The sequence below is a fragment of the Bombina bombina genome, chromosome 3, assembly GCF_027579735.1.
Source record: "Bombina bombina isolate aBomBom1 chromosome 3, aBomBom1.pri, whole genome shotgun sequence".
Classification (NCBI taxonomy): domain Eukaryota; kingdom Metazoa; phylum Chordata; class Amphibia; order Anura; family Bombinatoridae; genus Bombina; species Bombina bombina.
Window position 1 is genome coordinate 624,180,684 of NC_069501.1, and position 18,975 is coordinate 624,199,658.

Sequence of the window (18,975 nt, forward strand, 5' to 3'; positions counted from 1 at the left end):
AGGGATGTCATGTTTATCTGACCTTATAGTTGATGAGCTCATTGTTATCTGTCCCTTATTGACCACAACTTGTCACATACTTAAGAAGCTTTTATTATACTAAAAGGAAATTAAAGAGACACTCAAGTCAAAATTAAACTTCATGATTCAGATAGAGCATGTCATTTTAAACAACTTTACAATTTACTTCCATTGAAAAAATGTGCACATTCTTTTAATATTTACACTTTGAGTCACCAGCTCCTACTGAGCATGTGCAATAATTCACAGCATATACGTATATGCATTTGTGATTGGCTGTCATATGGTACAGGAGGAGTGGAAATAGACATAACTTTGCCATTTATTTTTTTAAACAATCTACTACTCATTTGAAGTTCAGACTACGTGCTATTGCATTGTCTTCTTATCATGCATTTGTTGATTATGCAAATCTATTGACACATTAATATCTAATCACAGTGCTATTTAAAGTGAATGTAAATTTTGATGCTAAAGTGCCCGGTTTTTAAAAATTCTATTAAAAACAGGGGCACTTTAATTCATCAAAATTTACATTTCACTCCTGTTGTGAAAAACAAAACAAAAACTTACCTTTTAATCTTGACAGCAGCTCCAGCTTCCTCCACCTTTGGCAAAGCCCCTTCCTGGGTCTAAAATGAGGAATCCGGCTTCCTCCAATCACATCATTGAATCAGACACTGATTCCCCTGGGGGGGGGGGGGGGGGGAGGAAGCCGTGATTGGAGGATGACCTATCCATCATTTCTGACATCAGAAATGGCTTGCGATAACCGGAGGAAGCTGGAGATGCTGTCAAGTTTAAAAGTTAAGTTGTTTTTTCACAACACAAGTAAAATGTAAATTTTGATGAATTAAAGTGCCCCTGTTTTTAATCAAATTTTTAAAAACCAGACACTTTAGCATCAAAATTTAGATTCACTTTAAACTGCGAGTGTTTTTTACTTTATCAGCTCATTTAGTGCCAACTTTCACATTTAATAACTTAGGGTGGTGTCTATTTGTTTTAAAGGCTATTATAGTGATAAAATGACATACTCTAATTCATAAGAACATGTAATCTTATCAATAGCGACACTGCAACAATGTGTTTAACCCCTGGAAAATGGATAAACACATAGTTAAAGTAACACTTAGGAGCTGCAGAGCATTGTTGGTCCTGAGAGAAAACTGCTGTAGATTGGATCAGTGGCAGATTCTGCTTAAAGGACCAGTAAATATAGTAGATTTATTGAAAGGGCTTTAACATTGAAACATGTCTAAATAAGCGCTGCGGAATCTGTTGGTGGTCTACAAATAACCGATAATAATAATAATAATAATAATAATAAACAAATGCATGATAAAAGACAAAGCAATAGCACTAAGTCTGAACTTCAAATAAGTAGTAGATTTTTTTTTCTGACAAATTTCAAAGTTCTCTATTTCTACTCCCACTGCATCATGTGACAGCCATCAACCAATCACAAATGCATATATTCTGTGAATTCCTGCACATGCTCAGCAGGAGCTGGTGACTCAAAAAGTGTAAATATAAAGACTGTGCACATTTGGTTAATGGTAGTTAATTGGGAAGTTGTTTGTTTAAAATTGCATGCTCTATCTGAATCATGAAAGTTCAATTTTGACTTGAGTGTCCCTTTAAGACCAACAGTGCTCTGCAGGTATCATGTGGTAGTTTAACCCCCTTTGCAGGGGTCAGTCAGAGTTGAAGTGTGCCTAGTGATAAAATAACATGCTCTAATGATTTAGAGTATGTACATTTATCAGTATAAGACAGAATCGTTAAACATATTTATTCAATATTTAATCTCAGAAAAACATTGATCTCAATATAATCTCCAAATCTGAAAATATTATATCTCTCATTTATTTAATGTTAAATAACCCTAATCACAACATTTTAAAGCAGATCTTATGCAATGCAGTTCTTAAATTGACACAAAACTGCAAGAATGTCGCAAAGTATTTTAAACATTGAGGTTAACACACCCAAGAATGCCCACAAAAGGGTCAGATTACGAGTGGTGCGTTGAAAGTAGTGCACGTATTAAAAGTTGAAAAAAAATTTGATCGCTCAAACACAATTTAATTTATTGCACTTCAAGATACCGCAATCTTAAAGCTCTGGTTAACTGTTACACTCAAATAAAAAAAGTGTAAAAAAACCCTCAAAGTAAATGTAAAAGTATAGTTACACTCATAACACTATAATACAAATTATTAAAAACAAATCTTGCACAAAAAGGTTATAAGGGCTTGAAGATATGAGGTCTCAGGTGTTAGAAAAAAAATGCGGGCAAAGGGCTTTAACATTGAAACATGTCTAAATAAATATGTATTTACAGACATATATACACATATAAAACACAAATGCATATGTACACAAATATACAGAAGAAATGTATAGTGCATTGCAGTCAAGTAAAATCATATTTATGCAATATTCATATTTAATAAAGTGTGATTACAATGCTCTTCACATAGGGGAATATGTTCTAAGTATTTATAAATAGATACCCCGCTAGAAGTAAGGTTTCTTGCATGCGTCAGGTAGCTCGTATTACAAGTTTAAAGAGTTTTCGCTTGCACGCTAACACAATACGCGCAAATAGACGAACGTAGAATATTGCATTAACGTATTCCCTCATAGAAGTCAAATGGAGCAAAAAAGGAAATTTATGCTTACCTGATAAATTTATTTCTTTTATGATATGACGAGTCCACGGATTTCATCCTTACTTATGGGATATCGCCTCCTGGTCAGCAGGAGGAGGCAAAGAGCTCCACAGCAGAGCTGTATATATAGCCCCTCCCTTCCCTCCCCCTCCAGTCATTCGACCGAAGTTAGGAAGAGAAAGGAAAGGCCAAGGAGCAGAGGTGACTGAAGTTTAACAAAAATAAAAACCTGTCTTTAGAAAAAATAACAGGGTGGGCCGTGGACTCGTCATATCGCAAAATAAATAAATTTATCAGGTAAGCATACATTTCCTTTTCTTTTACAAGATCTGACGAGTCCACGGATTTCATCCTTACTTATGGGATACAATACCAAAGCTATAGGCCACAGCTGAAAGGGAGGGACAAGACAGGAACGGAAGGCACCACTGCTTGAACCTTTCTCCCAAAAACAAAATTTGGAAAAAGCATGAAAAGACGACCAAGTTGCAGCCTTGCAAATCTGTTCAACAGAAGCATAATTTTTAAATGCCCATGAGGAAGCCACAGTCCTAGTAGAATGAGCCATCATTCGTTCTGGAGGCTGCTGTCCAGCAGTCTCATATGCAACACAGATGATACTCTTCGGCCAAAAAGAAAGAGGCACGGACTACGTCTAAGTTATGTAACAGACGTTCCTTCTTAAAAACAGAATTTATGTTTACCTGATAAATTACTTTCTCCAACGGTGTGTCCGGTCCACGGCGTCATCCTTACTTGTGGGATATTCTCTTCCCCAACAGGAAATGGCAAAGAGCCCAGCAAAGCTGGTCACATGATCCCTCCTAGGCTCCGCCTACCCCAGTCATTCGACCGACGTTAAGGAGGAATATTTGCATAGGAGAAACCATATGTTACCGTGGTGACTGTAGTTAAAGAAAATAAATTATCAGACCTGATTAAAAAAACCAGGGCGGGCCGTGGACCGGACACACCGTTGGAGAAAGTAATTTATCAGGTAAACATAAATTCTGTTTTCTCCAACATAGGTGTGTCCGGTCCACGGCGTCATCCTTACTTGTGGGAACCAATACCAAAGCTTTAGGACACGGATGAAGGGAGGGAGCAAATCAGGTCACCTAAATGGAAGGCACCACGGCTTGCAAAACCTTTCTCCCAAAAATAGCCTCAGAAGAAGCAAAAGTATCAAATTTGTAAAATTTAGAAAAAGTGTGCAGTGAAGACCAAGTCGCTGCCTTACATATCTGATCAACAGAAGCCTCGTTCTTGAAGGCCCATGTGGAAGCCACAGCCCTAGTGGAGTGAGCTGTGATTCTTTCAGGAGGCTGCCGTCCGGCAGTCTCATAAGCCAATCGGATAATGCTTTTAATCCAGAAGGAGAGAGAGGTAGAAGTTGCTTTTTGACCTCTCCGTTTACCAGAATAAACAACAAACAAAGACAAAGTTTGTCTGAAATCCTTAGTAGCTGCTAAGTAAACTTTGAGAGCACGAACTACATCCAAGTTGTGCAACAAACGTTCCTTCTTTGAAACTGGATTAGGACACAAAGAAGGCACAACTATCTCCTGGTTAATGTTTTTGTTAGAAACAACTTTTGGAAGAAAACCAGGTTTAGTACGCAAAACCACCTTATCTGCATGGAACACCAGATAAGGAGAAGAACACTGCAGAGCAGATAATTCTGAAACTCTTCTAGCAGAAGAAATTGCAACCAAAAACAAAACTTTCCAAGATAATAACTTAATATCAACGGAATGTAAGGGTTCAAACGGAACCCCCTGAAGAACTGAAAGAACTAGGTTGAGACTCCCAGGAGGAGTCAAAATTTTGTAAACAGGCTTGATTCTAACCAGAGCCTGAACAAAGGCTAGAACATCCGGCACAGCTGCCAGCTTTTTTGTGAAGTAACACAGACAAGGCAGAAATCTGTCCCATCAAGGAACTTGCAGATAATCCTTTTTTCAATCCTTCTCGAAGGAAGGATAGACTCTTAGGAATCTTAACCTTGTCCCAAGGGAATCCTGCAGATTCACACCAACAGATATACCAAATTATGTGGTAATTTTTCTGGTTACAGGCTTTCAGGCCTGAACAAGAGTATTAATAACAGAATCTGAGAACCCTCGCTTTGATAAGATCAAGCGTTCAATCTCCAAGCAGTCAGCTGGAGTGGGTCGAACGGACCTAGAACAAGAAGGTCTGTCAAAGGTAGCTTCCATGGTGGAGCCGATGACATATTCACCAGATCTGCATACCAAGTCCTGCGTGGCCACGCAGGAGCTATCAAAATCACTGACGCCCTCTCCTGATTGATCCTGGCTACCAGCCTGGGGATGAGAGGAAACGGCGGGAACACATAAGCTAGTTTGAAGGTCCAAGGTGCTACTAGTGCATCCACTAGAGCCGCCTTGGGATCCCTGGATCTGTACCCGTAGTAAGGAACTCTGAAGTTCTGACGAGAGGCCATCAGATCCATGTCTGGAATGCCCCACGGTTGAGTGACTTGGGCAAAGATTTCCGGATGGAGTTCCCACTCCCCCGGATGCAATGTCTGACGACTCAGAAAATCCGCTTCCCAATTTTCCACTCCTGGGATGTGGATAGCAGACAGGTGGCAGGAGTGAGACTCCGCCCATAGAATGATTTTGGTCACTTCTTCCATCGCTAGGGAACTCCTTGTTCCCCCCTGATGGTTGATGTATGAACTTGGCCCTCGCTAGCTGAGGCCAAGCTTTGAGAGCATTGAATATCGCTCTCAGTTCCAGAATATTTATCGGTAGAAGAGATTCTACCCGAGACCAAAGACCCTGAGCTTTCAGGGATCCCCAGACCGCGCCCCAGCCCATCAGACTGGCGTCGGTCGTGACAATGACCCACTCTGGTCTGCGGAAGGTCATCCCTTGTGACAGGTTGTCCAGGGACAGCCACCAACGGAATGAGTCTCTGGTCCTCTGATTTACTTGTATCTTCGGAGACAAGTCTGAATAGTCCCCATTCCACTGACTGAGCATGAACAGTTGTAATGGTCTTAGATGAATGCGCACAAAAGGAACTATGTCCATTGCCGCTACCATCAAACCTATCACTTCCATGCACTGCGCTATGGAAGGAAGAGGAACGGAATGAAGTATCCGACAAGAGTCTAGAAGTTTTGTTTTACTGGCTTCTGTCAGAAAAATCCTCATTTCTAAGGAGTCTATTATAGTTCCCAAGAAGGGAACCCTCGTTGACGGAGATAGAGAACTCTTTTCCACGTTCACTTTCCATCCGTGAGATCTGAGAAAGGCCAGGACAATGTCCGTGTGAGCCTTTACTTGAGGAAGGGACGACGCTCGAATCAGAATGTCGTCCAAGTAAGGTACTACAGCAATGCCCCTTGGTCTTAGCACCGCCAGAAGGGACCCTAGTACCTATGAGAAAATCCTAGGAGCAGTGGCTAATCCGAAAGAAAATGCCACGAACTGGAAATGCTTGTCCAGGAATGCAAACCTTAGGAACCGATGATGTTCCTTGTGGATAGGAATATGTAGATACGCATCCTTGAAATCCACCTTGGTCATGAATTGACCTTCCTGGATGGAAGGAAGAAGTTTTCGAATGGTTTCCATCTTGAACGATGGAACCTTGAGAAACTTGTTCAAGATCTTGAGATCTAAGATTGGTCTGAACGTTCCCTCTTTTTTGGGAACTATGAACAGATTGGAGTAGAACCCCATCCCTTGTTCTCCTAATGGAACAGGATGAATCACTCCCATTTTTAGCAGGTCTTCTACCCAATGTAAGAATGCCTGTCTTCTTATGTGGTCTGAAGACAACTGAGACCTGTGGAACCTCCCCCTTGGAGGAAGCCCCTTGAACTCCAGAGAATAACCTTGGGAGACTATTTCTAGCGCCCAAGGATCCAGAACATCTCTTTCCCAAGCCTGAGCGAAGAGAGAGAGTCTGCCCCCCACCAGATCCGGTCCCGGATCGGGGGCCCGCATTTCATGCTGTCTTGGTAGCAGTGGCAGGTTTCCTGGCCTGCTTTCCTTTGCTCCAGCCTTGCATAGGTCTCCAGGCTGGATTGGCTTGAGAAGTATTACCTTCCTGCTTAGAGGACGTAGCCCTTGGGGCTGATCCGTTTCTGCGAAAGGGACGAAACTTAGGTTTATTTTTGGTCTTGAAAAGACCTATCCTGAGGAAGGGCGTGGCCCTTGCCCCCAGTGATATCAGAGATAATCTCTTTCAAGTCAGGGCCAAAGAGTGTTTTCCCCTTGAAAGGAATGTCAAGCAATTTGTTCTTGGAAGACGCATCCGCTGCCCAAGATTTTAACCAAGCGCTCTGCGCCACAATAGCAAACCCAGAATTTTTTCGCCGCTAACCTAGCCAATTGCAAGGTGGCGTCTAGGGTGAAAGAATTAGCCAATTTAAGAGCACGAATTCTGTCCATAATCTCCTCATAAGAAGAAGAATTACTAATAATCGCCTTTCCTAGCTCATCAAACTAGAAACACGCGGCTGCAGTGACAGGGACAATGCATGCAATTGGTTGTAGAAGGGAACCTTGCTGAACAAACATCTTTAGCAGACCTTCTAATTTTTTATCCATAGGATCTTGGAAAGCACAACTATCTTCTATGGGTATAGTGGCGCGCTTGTGTAGAGTAGAAACCGCCCCCTCGACCTTGGGGACTGTCTGCCATCAGTCCTTTCTGGGGTCGACTATAGGAAAACAATTTTATAAATATGGGGGGAGGTACTAAAGGTATACCGGGCCTGTCCCATTCTTTACTAACAATGTACGCCACCCGCTTGGATATAGGAAAAGCTTCGGGGGGCCCCGGGGCCACTAAGAACTTTTCCATTTTACATAGTGGTTCTGGAATGACCAGATAATCACAATCATCCAAATTGGATAACACCTCCTTAAGCAGAGCGCGGAGATGTTCCAACTTAAATTTAAAAGTAATCACATCAGGTTCAGCTTGTTGAGAAATGTTTCCTGAATCTGAAATTTCTCCCTCAGACAAAACCTCCCTGGCCCCCTCAGATTGGTGTAGGGGCCCTTCAGAAACCATATCATCAGCGTTCTCATGCTCTACAGAATTTTCTAAAACAGAGCAGTCGCGCTTTCGCTGATAAGTGGGCATATTGGCTAAAATGTTTTTGATAGAATTATCCATTACAGCCGTTAAATGTTGCATAGTAAGGAGTATTGGCGCACTAGATGTACTAGGGGCCTCCTGTATGGGCAAGACTGGTGTAGACGAAGGAGGGGATGATGCAGTACCATGCTTACTCCCCTCACTTGAGGAATCATCTTGGGCATCATTTTTACTAAATTTTTTTATGACATAAAATACATATAGTTAAATGAGAAGGAACCTTGGTTTCCCCACAGTCAGAACACAATCTATCTGGTAGTTCAGACATGTTAAACAGGCATAAACTTGATAACAAAGCACAAAAAACGTTTTAAAATAAAACCGTTACTGTCACTTTAAATTTTAAACTAAACACACTTTATTATTGCAATTGCGAAAAAGTATGAAGGAATTGTTCAAAATTCACCAAAATTTCACCACATTGTCTTAAAGCCTTAAAAGTATTGCACACCAAATTTGGAAGCTTTAACCCTTAAAATAACGGAACCGGAGCCGTTTTTATATTTAACCCCTTTACAGTCCCTGGAATCTGCTTTGCTGAGACCCAACCAAGCCCAAAGGGGAATACGATACCAAATGATGCCTTCAGAAAGACTTTTCTATGTATCAGAGCTCCACACACATGCAGCTGCATGCCATGCTGTCCTCAAAAACAAGTGCGCCATACCGGCGCGAAAATGAGGCTCTGACTATGATTAGGGAAAGTCCCTAAAGAATAAGGTGTCTAAAACAGTGCCTGCCGATATAATCATATCAAAATACCCAGAATAAATGATTCCTCAAGGCTAAATAAGTGTTAATAATGAATCGATTTAGCCCAGAAAAAGTCTACAGTCTTAATAAGCCCTTGTGAAGCCCTTATTTACTATCTTAATAAACATGGCTTACCGGATCCCATAGGGAAAATGACAGCTTCCAGCATTACATCGTCTTGTTAGAATGTGTCATACCTCAAGCAGTAAGAGACTGCACACTGTTCCCCCAACTGAAGTTAATTGCTCTCAACAGTCCTGTGTGGAACAGCCATGGATTTTAGTTACGGTGCTAAAATCATTTTCCTCATACAAACAGAAATCTTCATCTCTTTTCTGTTTCTGAGTAAATAGTACATACCAGCACTATTTTAAAATAACAAACTCTTGATTGAATAATAAAAACTACAGTTAAACACTAAAAAACTCTAAGCCATCTCCGTGGAGATGTTGCCTGTACAACGGCAAAGAGAATGACTGGGGTAGGCGGAGCCTAGGAGGGATCATGTGACCAGCTTTGCTGGGCTCTTTGCCATTTCCTGTTGGGGAAGAGAATATCCCACAAGTAAGGATGACGCCGTGGACCGGACACACCTATGTTGGAGAAAGAAGGGTTAGGACACAAGGAAGGAACAACAATTTCCTGATTAATATTCTTGCTAGAAACAACCTTAGGAAGAAAACCAGGTTTGGTACATAACACCACCTTATCAGCATGGAAAATAAGATAAGGAGAATCACATTGTAAAGCCGAAAGTTCAGAAACTCTGCGAGCAGAAGAAATAGCAACCAAAAATAAAACTTTCCAAGATAATAACTTAATATCTATGGAATGCATGGGTTCAAACAGAACCCCTTGAAGAACATTAAGAACTAAATTCAAACTCCAAGGAGGAGCAATTGGTCTAAACACAGGCCGGATTCTAGTAAGGGCCTGACAAAAAGATTGCACATCTGCCAGACGCTTGTGTAACAAAATAGACAAAGCAGAAATCTGTCCCTTTAAGGAACTTGCTGACAACTTTTTCTCCAATCCTTCTTGGAGAAAAGATAAAATCCTGGGAATCCTAACACTACTCCATGAGTAGCCCTTGGATTCACACCAATAAAGATATTTACGCCATATCTTATGGTAAATCTTTCTAGTAACAGGCTTGCGTGCCTGAATCAAGGTATCAATGACCGCATCGGAGAACCCCCGCTTAGATAAAATCAAGCGTTCAATCCCCAAGCAGTCAGCTGCAGAGAAATTAGATTCGGATGATGGAAGGGTCCCTGAATGAGAAGGTCCTGCCTCAATGGAAGCTTCCACGGCAGCAGAGAGGACATGTCCACCAGATCGGCATACCAAGTGCAGCGAGGCCACGCAGGAGCGATTAGAATCACCGAAGCCTTCTCCTGTTTGATCCGTGCAATCACCTGGGAAAGGAGAGCAAACGGTGGGAACACATAAGCTAGGTTGAACGACCAAGGCATCTATCAGTTCGGCCTGAGGATCCCTGGACCTGGATCCGTACCTTGGGAGCTTGGCATTCTGCCGAGACGTCATCAGATCCAATTCCGGACTGCCTCATCTGAGAATCAGGGTGGCAAAGACCTCCGGGTGGAGTTCCCATTCCCCCGGATGAAATGTCTGCCTGCTCAAAAAATCCGCCTCCCAGTTGTCCACTCCTGGGATGTAGATTGCTGACAGATAACAAGAATGAGCCTCCGCCCACCGAATTATCTTGGATACTTCTGTCATCGGTAAGGAACTCCTTGTTCCTCCCTGATGATTGATGTAAGCCACAGTCGTGATGTTGTCCGACTGAAATCGGATGAATTTGGCCGAAGCCAATTGAGGCCAAGCTTGAAGCGCATTGAATATTGCTCTCAACTCCAGAATATTGATGGGAAGTAGAGACGCCGCTCGACTCCACACTCCCTGAGCCTTCAGGGAATTCCAGACTGCACCCCATCCTAGTAGACTGGCGTCCATTGTCACTATCACCCATGAAGGTCTGCGGAAGCACGTCCCTTGGGACAGATGATCCAGCGACAACCACCAAAGAAGAGAGTCTCTTGTCTCCTGATCCATATCTATTTGAGGAGACAAATCTTCATAATCTCCATTCCACTGTCTGAGCATGCTCACTTGTAGAGGTCTGAGATGAAAACGAGCAAACGGAATGATGTCCATTGCCGCCACCATCAATCCAATTACCTCCATGCACTGAGCCACTGATGGCCGAGGATTGGACTGAAGGGTTCGGCATGTATTCAGAATCTTTAACCTTCTGACATCCGTCAAGAAGATTTTCATGGATATGGAATCTATTAGAGTTTCCAGGAAAGAAACCCTTGTCTGTGGAATTAGTGAACTCTTTTCTAGATTCACCTTCCACCCATGAGTCCTTAGGAAGGACAGAACTATGTCGGTATGAGACTTTGTCAGTTGGTAAGACGACGCCTGGATGAGAATATCGTCCAAATAAGGCACCACTGCAATGCCCCGCGGTCTGAGAACCGCTAGCAAAGACGCTAGAACCTTCGTGAAGATCCTGGGTGCTGTGGCCAACCCGAAGGGAAGAGCCACGAACTGAAAATGTTTGTCCAAGAAGGCAAACCTTAGAAACTGGTGATGATCTCTGTGGATAGGAATGTGAAGATATGCATCCTTTAAGTCCACGGTAGTCATATATTGACCCTCCTGGATCAAAGGAAGAATTGTCCAAATCGTCTCCATCTTGAAGGATGGGACTCTTGAAACTTGTTTAGACTCTTGAGATCTAAAATGGGTCTGAACGTTCCCTCTTTCTTGGGAACCAAGAAAAGATTTGAGTAAAACCCCTGCCCCTGTATTGGAACGGCACAAATACTCCCATAGTGGAGAGGTATTTTACACAACGTAAGAACGCCTATCTTTTTATCTGGTCTACAGACAATCATGAAAGAAGAAACCTTCCCCTTGTGAGGGAATTTTTGAACTCCAGTTGATACCCCTGGGACACAATTTCTTGTGTCCAGGGATCCTGAACGTCTCTTATCCAAGCCTGGACAAAGAGAGAAAGTCTGCCCCCTACTAGATCCGGTCCCGGATCGGGGGCCGCGCCCCTTCATGCTGTCTTGGGAGCAGCTGCGGGCTTCTTGGGTTGTTTACCCTTGTTCCAAGCCCGATTGGGTCTCCAGACGGGCTTGGTTTGTGCAAAGTTCCCTTCCTGTTTAGTGGAAGAGGAAGAAGGGACTCCTTTGAAATTTCGAAAGGAACGAAAAACAGAATTTATGTTTACCTGATAAATTTCTTTCTCCAACGGTGTGTCCGGTCCACGGCGTCATCCTTACTTGTGGGATATTCTCTTCCCCAACAGGAAATGGCAAAGAGCCCAGCAAAGCTGGTCACATGATCCCTCCTAGGCTCCGCCTACCCCAGTCATTCGACCGACGTTAAGGAGGAATATTTGCATAGGAGAAACCATATGGTACCGTGGTGACTGTAGTTAAAGAAAATAAAATATCAGACCTGATTAAAAAAACCAGGGCGGGCCGTGGACCGGACACACCGTTGGAGAAAGAAATTTATCAGGTAAACATAAATTCTGTTTTCTCCAACATAGGTGTGTCCGGTCCACGGCGTCATCCTTACTTGTGGGAACCAATACCAAAGCTTTAGGACACGGATGAAGGGAGGGAGCAAATCAGGTCACCTAAATGGAAGGCACCACGGCTTGCAAAACCTTTCTCCCAAAAATAGCCTCAGAAGAAGCAAAAGTATCAAACTTGTAAAATTTGGTAAAAGTGTGCAGTGAAGACCAAGTCGCTGCCCTACATATCTGATCAACAGAAGCCTCGTTCTTGAAGGCCCATGTGGAAGCCACAGCCCTAGTGGAATGAGCTGTGATTCTTTCGGGAGGCTGCCGTCCGGCAGTCTCGTAAGCCAATCTGATGATGCTTTTAATCCAAAAAGAGAGAGAGGTAGAAGTTGCTTTTTGACCTCTCCTTTTACCTGAATAAACAACAAACAAGGAAGATGTTTGTCTAAAATCCTTTGTAGCATCTAAATAGAATTTTAGAGCGCGAACAACATCCAAATTGTGCAACAAACGTTCCTTCTTTGAAACTGGTTTTGGACACAGAGAAGGTACGATAATCTCCTGGTTAATGTTTTTGTTAGAAACAACTTTTGGAAGAAAACCAGGTTTAGTACGTAAAACCACCTTATCTGCATGGAACACCAGATAAGGAGGAGAACACTGCAGAGCAGATAATTCTGAGACTCTTCTAGCAGAAGAAATCGCAACTAAAAACAAAACTTTCCAAGATAATAACTTAATATCAACGGAATGTAAGGGTTCAAACGGAACCCCCTGAAGAACTGAAAGAACTAAATTGAGACTCCAAGGAGGAGTCAAAGGTTTGTAAACAGGCTTGATTCTAACCAGAGCCTGAACAAAGGCTTGAACATCTGGCACAGCTGCCAGCTTTTTGTGAAGTAATACCGACAAGGCAGAAATCTGTCCCTTCAGGGAACTTGCAGATAATCCTTTTTCCAATCCTTCTTGAAGGAAGGATAGAATCCTAGGAATCTTAACCTTGTCCCAAGGGAATCCTTTAGATTCACACCAACAGATATATTTTTTCCAAATTTTGTGGCAAATCTTTCTAGTCACAGGCTTTCTGGCCTGAACAAGAGTATCGATAACAGAATCTGAGAATCCTCGCTTCGATAAAATCAAGCGTTCAATCTCCAAGCAGTCAGCTGGAGTGAAACCAGATTCGGATGTTCGAACGGACCCTGAACAAGAAGGTCTCGTCTCAAAGGTAGCTTCCAAGGTGGAGCCGATGACATATTCACCAGATCTGCATACCAAGTCCTGCGTGGCCACGCAGGAGCTATCAAGATCACCGACGCCCTCTCCTGCTTGATCCTGGCTATCAGCCTGGGGATGAGAGGAAATGGCGGGAACACATAAGCTAGTTTGAAGGTCCAAGGTGCTACTAGTGCATCCACTAGAGCCGCCTTGGGATCCCTGGATCTGGCCCCGTAGCAAGGAACTTTGAAGTTCTGACGAGAGGCCATCAGATCCATGTCTGGAATGCCCCACAGGTGAGTGACTTGGGCAAAGATTTCCGGATGGAGTTCCCACTCCCCCGGATGCAATGTCTGCCGACTCAGAAAATCCGCTTCCCAATTTTCCACTCCTGGGATGTGGATAGCAGACAGGTGGCAGGAGTGAGACTCCGCCCAAAGAATAATTTTGGTTACTTCTTCCATCGCTAGGGAACTCCTTGTTCCCCCCTGATGGTTGATGTACGCAACAGTCGTCATGTTGTCTGATTGAAACCGTATGAACCTGGTCCTCGCAAGCTGGGGCCAGGCCTGGAGAGCATTGAATATCGCTCTCAGTTCCAGAATATTTATCGGTAGAAGAGATTCTTCCCGAGACCAAAGACCCTGAGCTTTCAGGGATCCCCAGACCGCGCCCCAGCCTATCAGACTGGCGTCGGTCGTGACAATGACCCACTCTGGTCTGTGGAACATCATCCCTTGAGACAGATTGTCCAGGGACAGCCACCAACGGAGTGAGTCTCTGGTTCTCTGATTTACTTGTATCTTCGGAGACAAGTCTGAATAGTCCCCATTCCACTGACTGAGCATGCACAGTTGTAATGGTCTTAGATGAATGCGCGCAAAAGGAACTATGTCCATCGCCGCCACCATCAACCCGATCACTTCCATGCACTGAGCTATGGAAGGAAGAGGAACGGAATGAAGTATCCGACAAGAGTCCAGAAGCTTTGTTTTTCTGGCCTCTGTTAGAAAGATCCTCATTTCTAAGGAGTCTATAATTGTTCCCAAGAAGGGAACCCTTGTTGACGGGGATAGAGAACTCTTTTCCACGTTCACTTTCCAGCCGTGAGATCTGAGAAAGGCCAGGACAATGTCCGTGTGAGCCTTTGCTTGAGGAAGGGACGACGCTTGAATCAGAATGTCGTCCAGGTAAGGTACTACTGCAATGCCCCTTGGTCTTAGCACCGCTAGAAGGGACCCTAGTACCTTTGTGAAAATCCTTGGAGCAGTGGCTAATCCGAAAGGAAGCGCCACGAACTGGTAATGTTTGTCCAGGAATGCAAACCTTAGGAACCGATGATGTTCCTTGTGGATAGGAATATGTAGATACGCATCCTTTAAATCCACCGTGGTCATGAATTGACCTTCCTGGATGGAAGGAAGGATAGTTCGAATGGTTTCCATCTTGAACGATGGGACCTTGAGAAATTTGTTTAAGATCTTGAGATCTAGGATTGGTCTGAACGTTCCCTCTTTTCTGGGAACTATGAACAGATTGGAGTAGAACCCCATCCCTTGTTCTCTTAATGGAACAGGATGAATCACTCCCATTTTTAACAGGTCTTCTACACAATGTAAGAACGCCTGTCTTTTTATGTGGTCTGAAGACAACTGCGACCTGTGGAACCTCCCCCTTGGGGGAAGTCCCTTGAATTCCAGAAGATAACCCTGGGAGACTATTTCTAGCGCCCAAGGATCCAGAACATCTCTTGCCCAAGCCTGAGCGAAGAGAGAGAGTCTGCCCCCCACCAGATCCGGTCCCGGATCGGGGGCCAATATTTCATGCTGTCTTGGTAGCAGTGGCAGGTTTCTTGGCCTGCTTTCCCTTGTTCCAGCCTTGCATTGGTCTCCAAGCTGGCTTGGCCTGAGAAGTATTACCCTCTTGCTTAGAGGACGTAGCACCTTGGGCTGGTCCGTTTTTACGAAAGGGACGAAAATTAGGTCTATTTTTTGCCTTGAAAGGCCGATCCTGAGGAAGGGCGTGGCCCTTACCCCCAGTGATATCAGAGATAATCTCCTTCAAGTCAGGACCAAACAACGTTTTCCCCTTGAAAGGAATGTTTAGTAGTTTGTTCTTGGAAGACGCATCAGCCGACCAAGATTTCAACCAAAGCGCTCTGCGCGCCACAATAGCAAACCCAGAGTTCTTAGCCGCTAACTTAGCCAATTGCAAAGAGGCGTCTAGAGTGAAAGAATTAGCCAATTTGAGAGCATTGATTCTGTCCATAATCTCCTCATAAGGAGGAGAGTCACTATCGAGCACCTTAAGCAGTTCATCAAACCAGAAATATGCGGCAGTAGTGACAGGGACAATGCATGAAATGGGTTGTAGAAGGTAACCCTGCTGAACAAACATCTTTTTAAGCAAACCTTCTAATTTTTTATCCATAGGATCTTTGAAAGCACAACTATCCTCTATGGGAATAGTGGTGCGTTTGTTTAAAGTAGAAACCGCTCCCTCGACCTTGGGGACTGACTGCCATAAGTCCTTTCTGGGGTCGACCATAGGAAACAATTTTTTAAATATGGGGGGAGGGACGAAAGGAATACCGGGCCTTTCCCATTCTTTATTAACAATGTCCGCCACCCGCTTGGGTATAGGAAAAGCTTCTGGGAGCCCCGGCACCTCTAGGAACTTGTCCATTTTACATAGTTTCTCTGGGATGACTAAATTTTCACAATCATCCAGAGTGGATAATACCTCCTTAAGCAAAATGCGGAGATGTTCCAATTTAAATTTAAATGTAATCACATCAGATTCAGCCTGCTGAGAAATGTTCCCTAAATCAGTAATTTCTCCCTCAGACAAAACCTCCCTGGCCCCCTCAGATTGGGTTAGGGGCCCTTCAGAGATATTAATATCAGCGTCGTCATGCTCTTCAGTAACTAAAACAGAGCAGCCACGCTTACGCTGACAAGGGTTCATTTTGGCTAAAATGTTTTTGACAGAATTATCCATTACAGCCGTTAATTGTTGCATAGTAAGGAGTATTGGCGCGCTAGATGTACTAGGGGCCTCCTGAGTGGGCAAGACTCGTGTAGACGAAAGAGGGAATGATGCAGTACCATGCTTACTCCCCTCACTTGAGGAATCATCTTGGGCATCATTGTCATTATCACATAAATCACATTTATTTAAATGAATAGGAATTCTGGCTTCCCCACATTCAGAACACAGTCTATCTGGTAGTTCAGACATGTTAAACAGGCATAAACTTGATCAGAAAGTACAAAAAACGTTTTAAAATAAAACCGTTACTGTCACTTTAAATTTTAAACTGAACACACTTTATTACTGCAATTGCGAAAAAACATGAAGGAATTGTTCAAAATTCACCAAATTTTCACCACAGCGTCTTAAAGCCTTGAAAATATTGCACACCAATTTTGGAAGCTTTAACCCTTAAAATAACGGAACCGGAGCCGTTTTAAGCTTTAAACCCCTTTACAGTCCCTGGTATCTGCTTTGCTGAGACCCAACCAAACCCAAAGGGGAATACGATACCAAATGACGCCTTCAGAAGTCTTTTATAAGTATCAGAGCTCCTCTCACATGCGACTGCATGCCATGCCTCTCAAAAACAAGTGCGCAACACCGGCGCGAAAATGAGACTCTGCCTATGCTTTGGGAAAGCCCCTAAAGAATAAGGTGTCTAAAACAGTGCCTGCCGATATTATTATATCAAAATACCCAGATAAAATGATTCCTCAAGGCTAAATATGTGTTAATAATCAATCGATTTAGCCCAGAAAAAGTCTACAGTTTAAATAAGCCCTTGTGAAGCCCTTATTTACAATCGTAATAAACATGGCTTACCGGATCCCATAGGGAAAATGACAGCTTCCAGCATTACATCGTCTTGTTAGAATGTGTCATACCTCAAGCAGCAAGGGACTGCAAACTGTTCCCCCAACTGAAGTTAATTGCTCTCAACAGTCCTGTGTGGAACAGCCATGGATTTTAGTTACGGTTGCTAAAATCATTTTCCTCATACAAACAGAATTCTTCATCTCTTTTCTGTTTCTGAGTAAATAGTACGTACCAGCACTATTTGAAAATAACAAACTCTTGATTGAATAATGAAAAACTACAGTTAAACACTAAAAAACTCTAAGCCATCTCCGTGGAGATGTTGCCTGTACAACGGCAAAGAGAATGACTGGGGTAGGCGGAGCCTAGGAGGGATCATGTGACCAGCTTTGCTGGGCTCTTTGCCATTTCCTGTTGGGGAAGAGAATATCCCACAAGTAAGGATGACGCCGTGGACCGGACACACCTATGTTGGAGAAATTACTCTGTCTCTTATGTTTGGACGTCTTATCCTGAGGGAGTAGATGACCCTTACCTCCTGTAATGTCAGAAATATCTTTCAATTCAGGCCCAAATAGGGTCTTTCCTTTGAAAGGAATAGCTAAAAGCTTGGTGTCAGGATAGGTAAAGTCCAGAGTTAGACCCAAATGCTAGAATGAGGGTAATAACACCCTAGCACAGTGAGTATATACCAGGACCTGACCCTGCGACAGCTACAGTATGAAATACTCACAGAGATAGGCTGGAAGATGGCACAGCAGGGTCAGGAGAAGAAACTTTGTGTAGATAGGGTTAATCAAGAGAGTTGTCAAGTAAGCAATGTCCAGCAACGTGCAATCAGGTAGGCAGGGGTTAACCATTAGAATAATCCAGCAAGCAATGTCCAGCAACGTGTAATCAGGCACGTAGGGGTTAAGCAATAGAGTAATCCAGCAAGCAATGTCCAGCAACTTGTAATCAGGCAGGTAAGGGTTAACCAATAGAATAATCCAGCAAGCAATGTCCAGCAACGTGTAATCAGGCAGGTAAGGGTTAACCAATAGAATAATCCAGCAAGCAATGTCTAGCAACGTGTAATCAGGCAGGTAAGGGTTAACCAATAGAATAATCCAGAAAGCAATGTCCAGCAACAATAAATCAGTCAGATAGGGGTTCAGGGTTCAGAATATTAACAAGCTCAGGTTAATATATATAGAATACTCACAAGCCAACGGGTGAAAACAAACAGGCACCGGAGGAGAGAAGACGCCGGAATAAGAAGCCATTCTTACGTCAGAGGAGAGGGACGGCTTCAGCCAAGTTGCTAGGCAACAGAGCGTAGCGCAATAGCGCCGAAGAAATCCGGGAAGAGGAAGAGCGATCAGCTGAGCGATCGCTACACTTGGATTTAGAGGATACATCCGCAGACCAAGATTTCAACCATAAGGCTCTGCGTGCTAAAATGGACAAACCTGCAGTCTTAGCCGCCAACTTGGCGATCTGAAAGGCGGCATCCGTAACAAAATAATTGGCCAGCTTAAGGGCCTTGATTCTATCCATTATATCTTCCAAAGGAGTCTCAGTCTTAAGAGACTCTTCTAGGGCATCAAACCAAAAGGCAGCCGCAGTTATAACTGGTACAATGCAAGCCGTTGGTTGCAATAGAAAATCTTGAACAAACAGCTTCTTTAGAAGACCCTCCAACTTTTTATCCATAGTGTCCTTGAAAGCACAACTGTCCTCAATAGGAATAGTCATACG

The 18,975-nt window shown here is 43.4% G+C and overlaps 1 protein-coding gene across 2 annotated transcripts in view; it reads left to right on the forward strand.

The window, feature by feature from the left end:
• The window catches only part of LOC128653772 (zinc finger and BTB domain-containing protein 8A), a 68,452-nt gene that overhangs the window by 45,765 nt on the left and 3,712 nt on the right, over positions 1-18,975 (forward strand). The gene's annotated exons all lie outside the window — the stretch shown is intronic.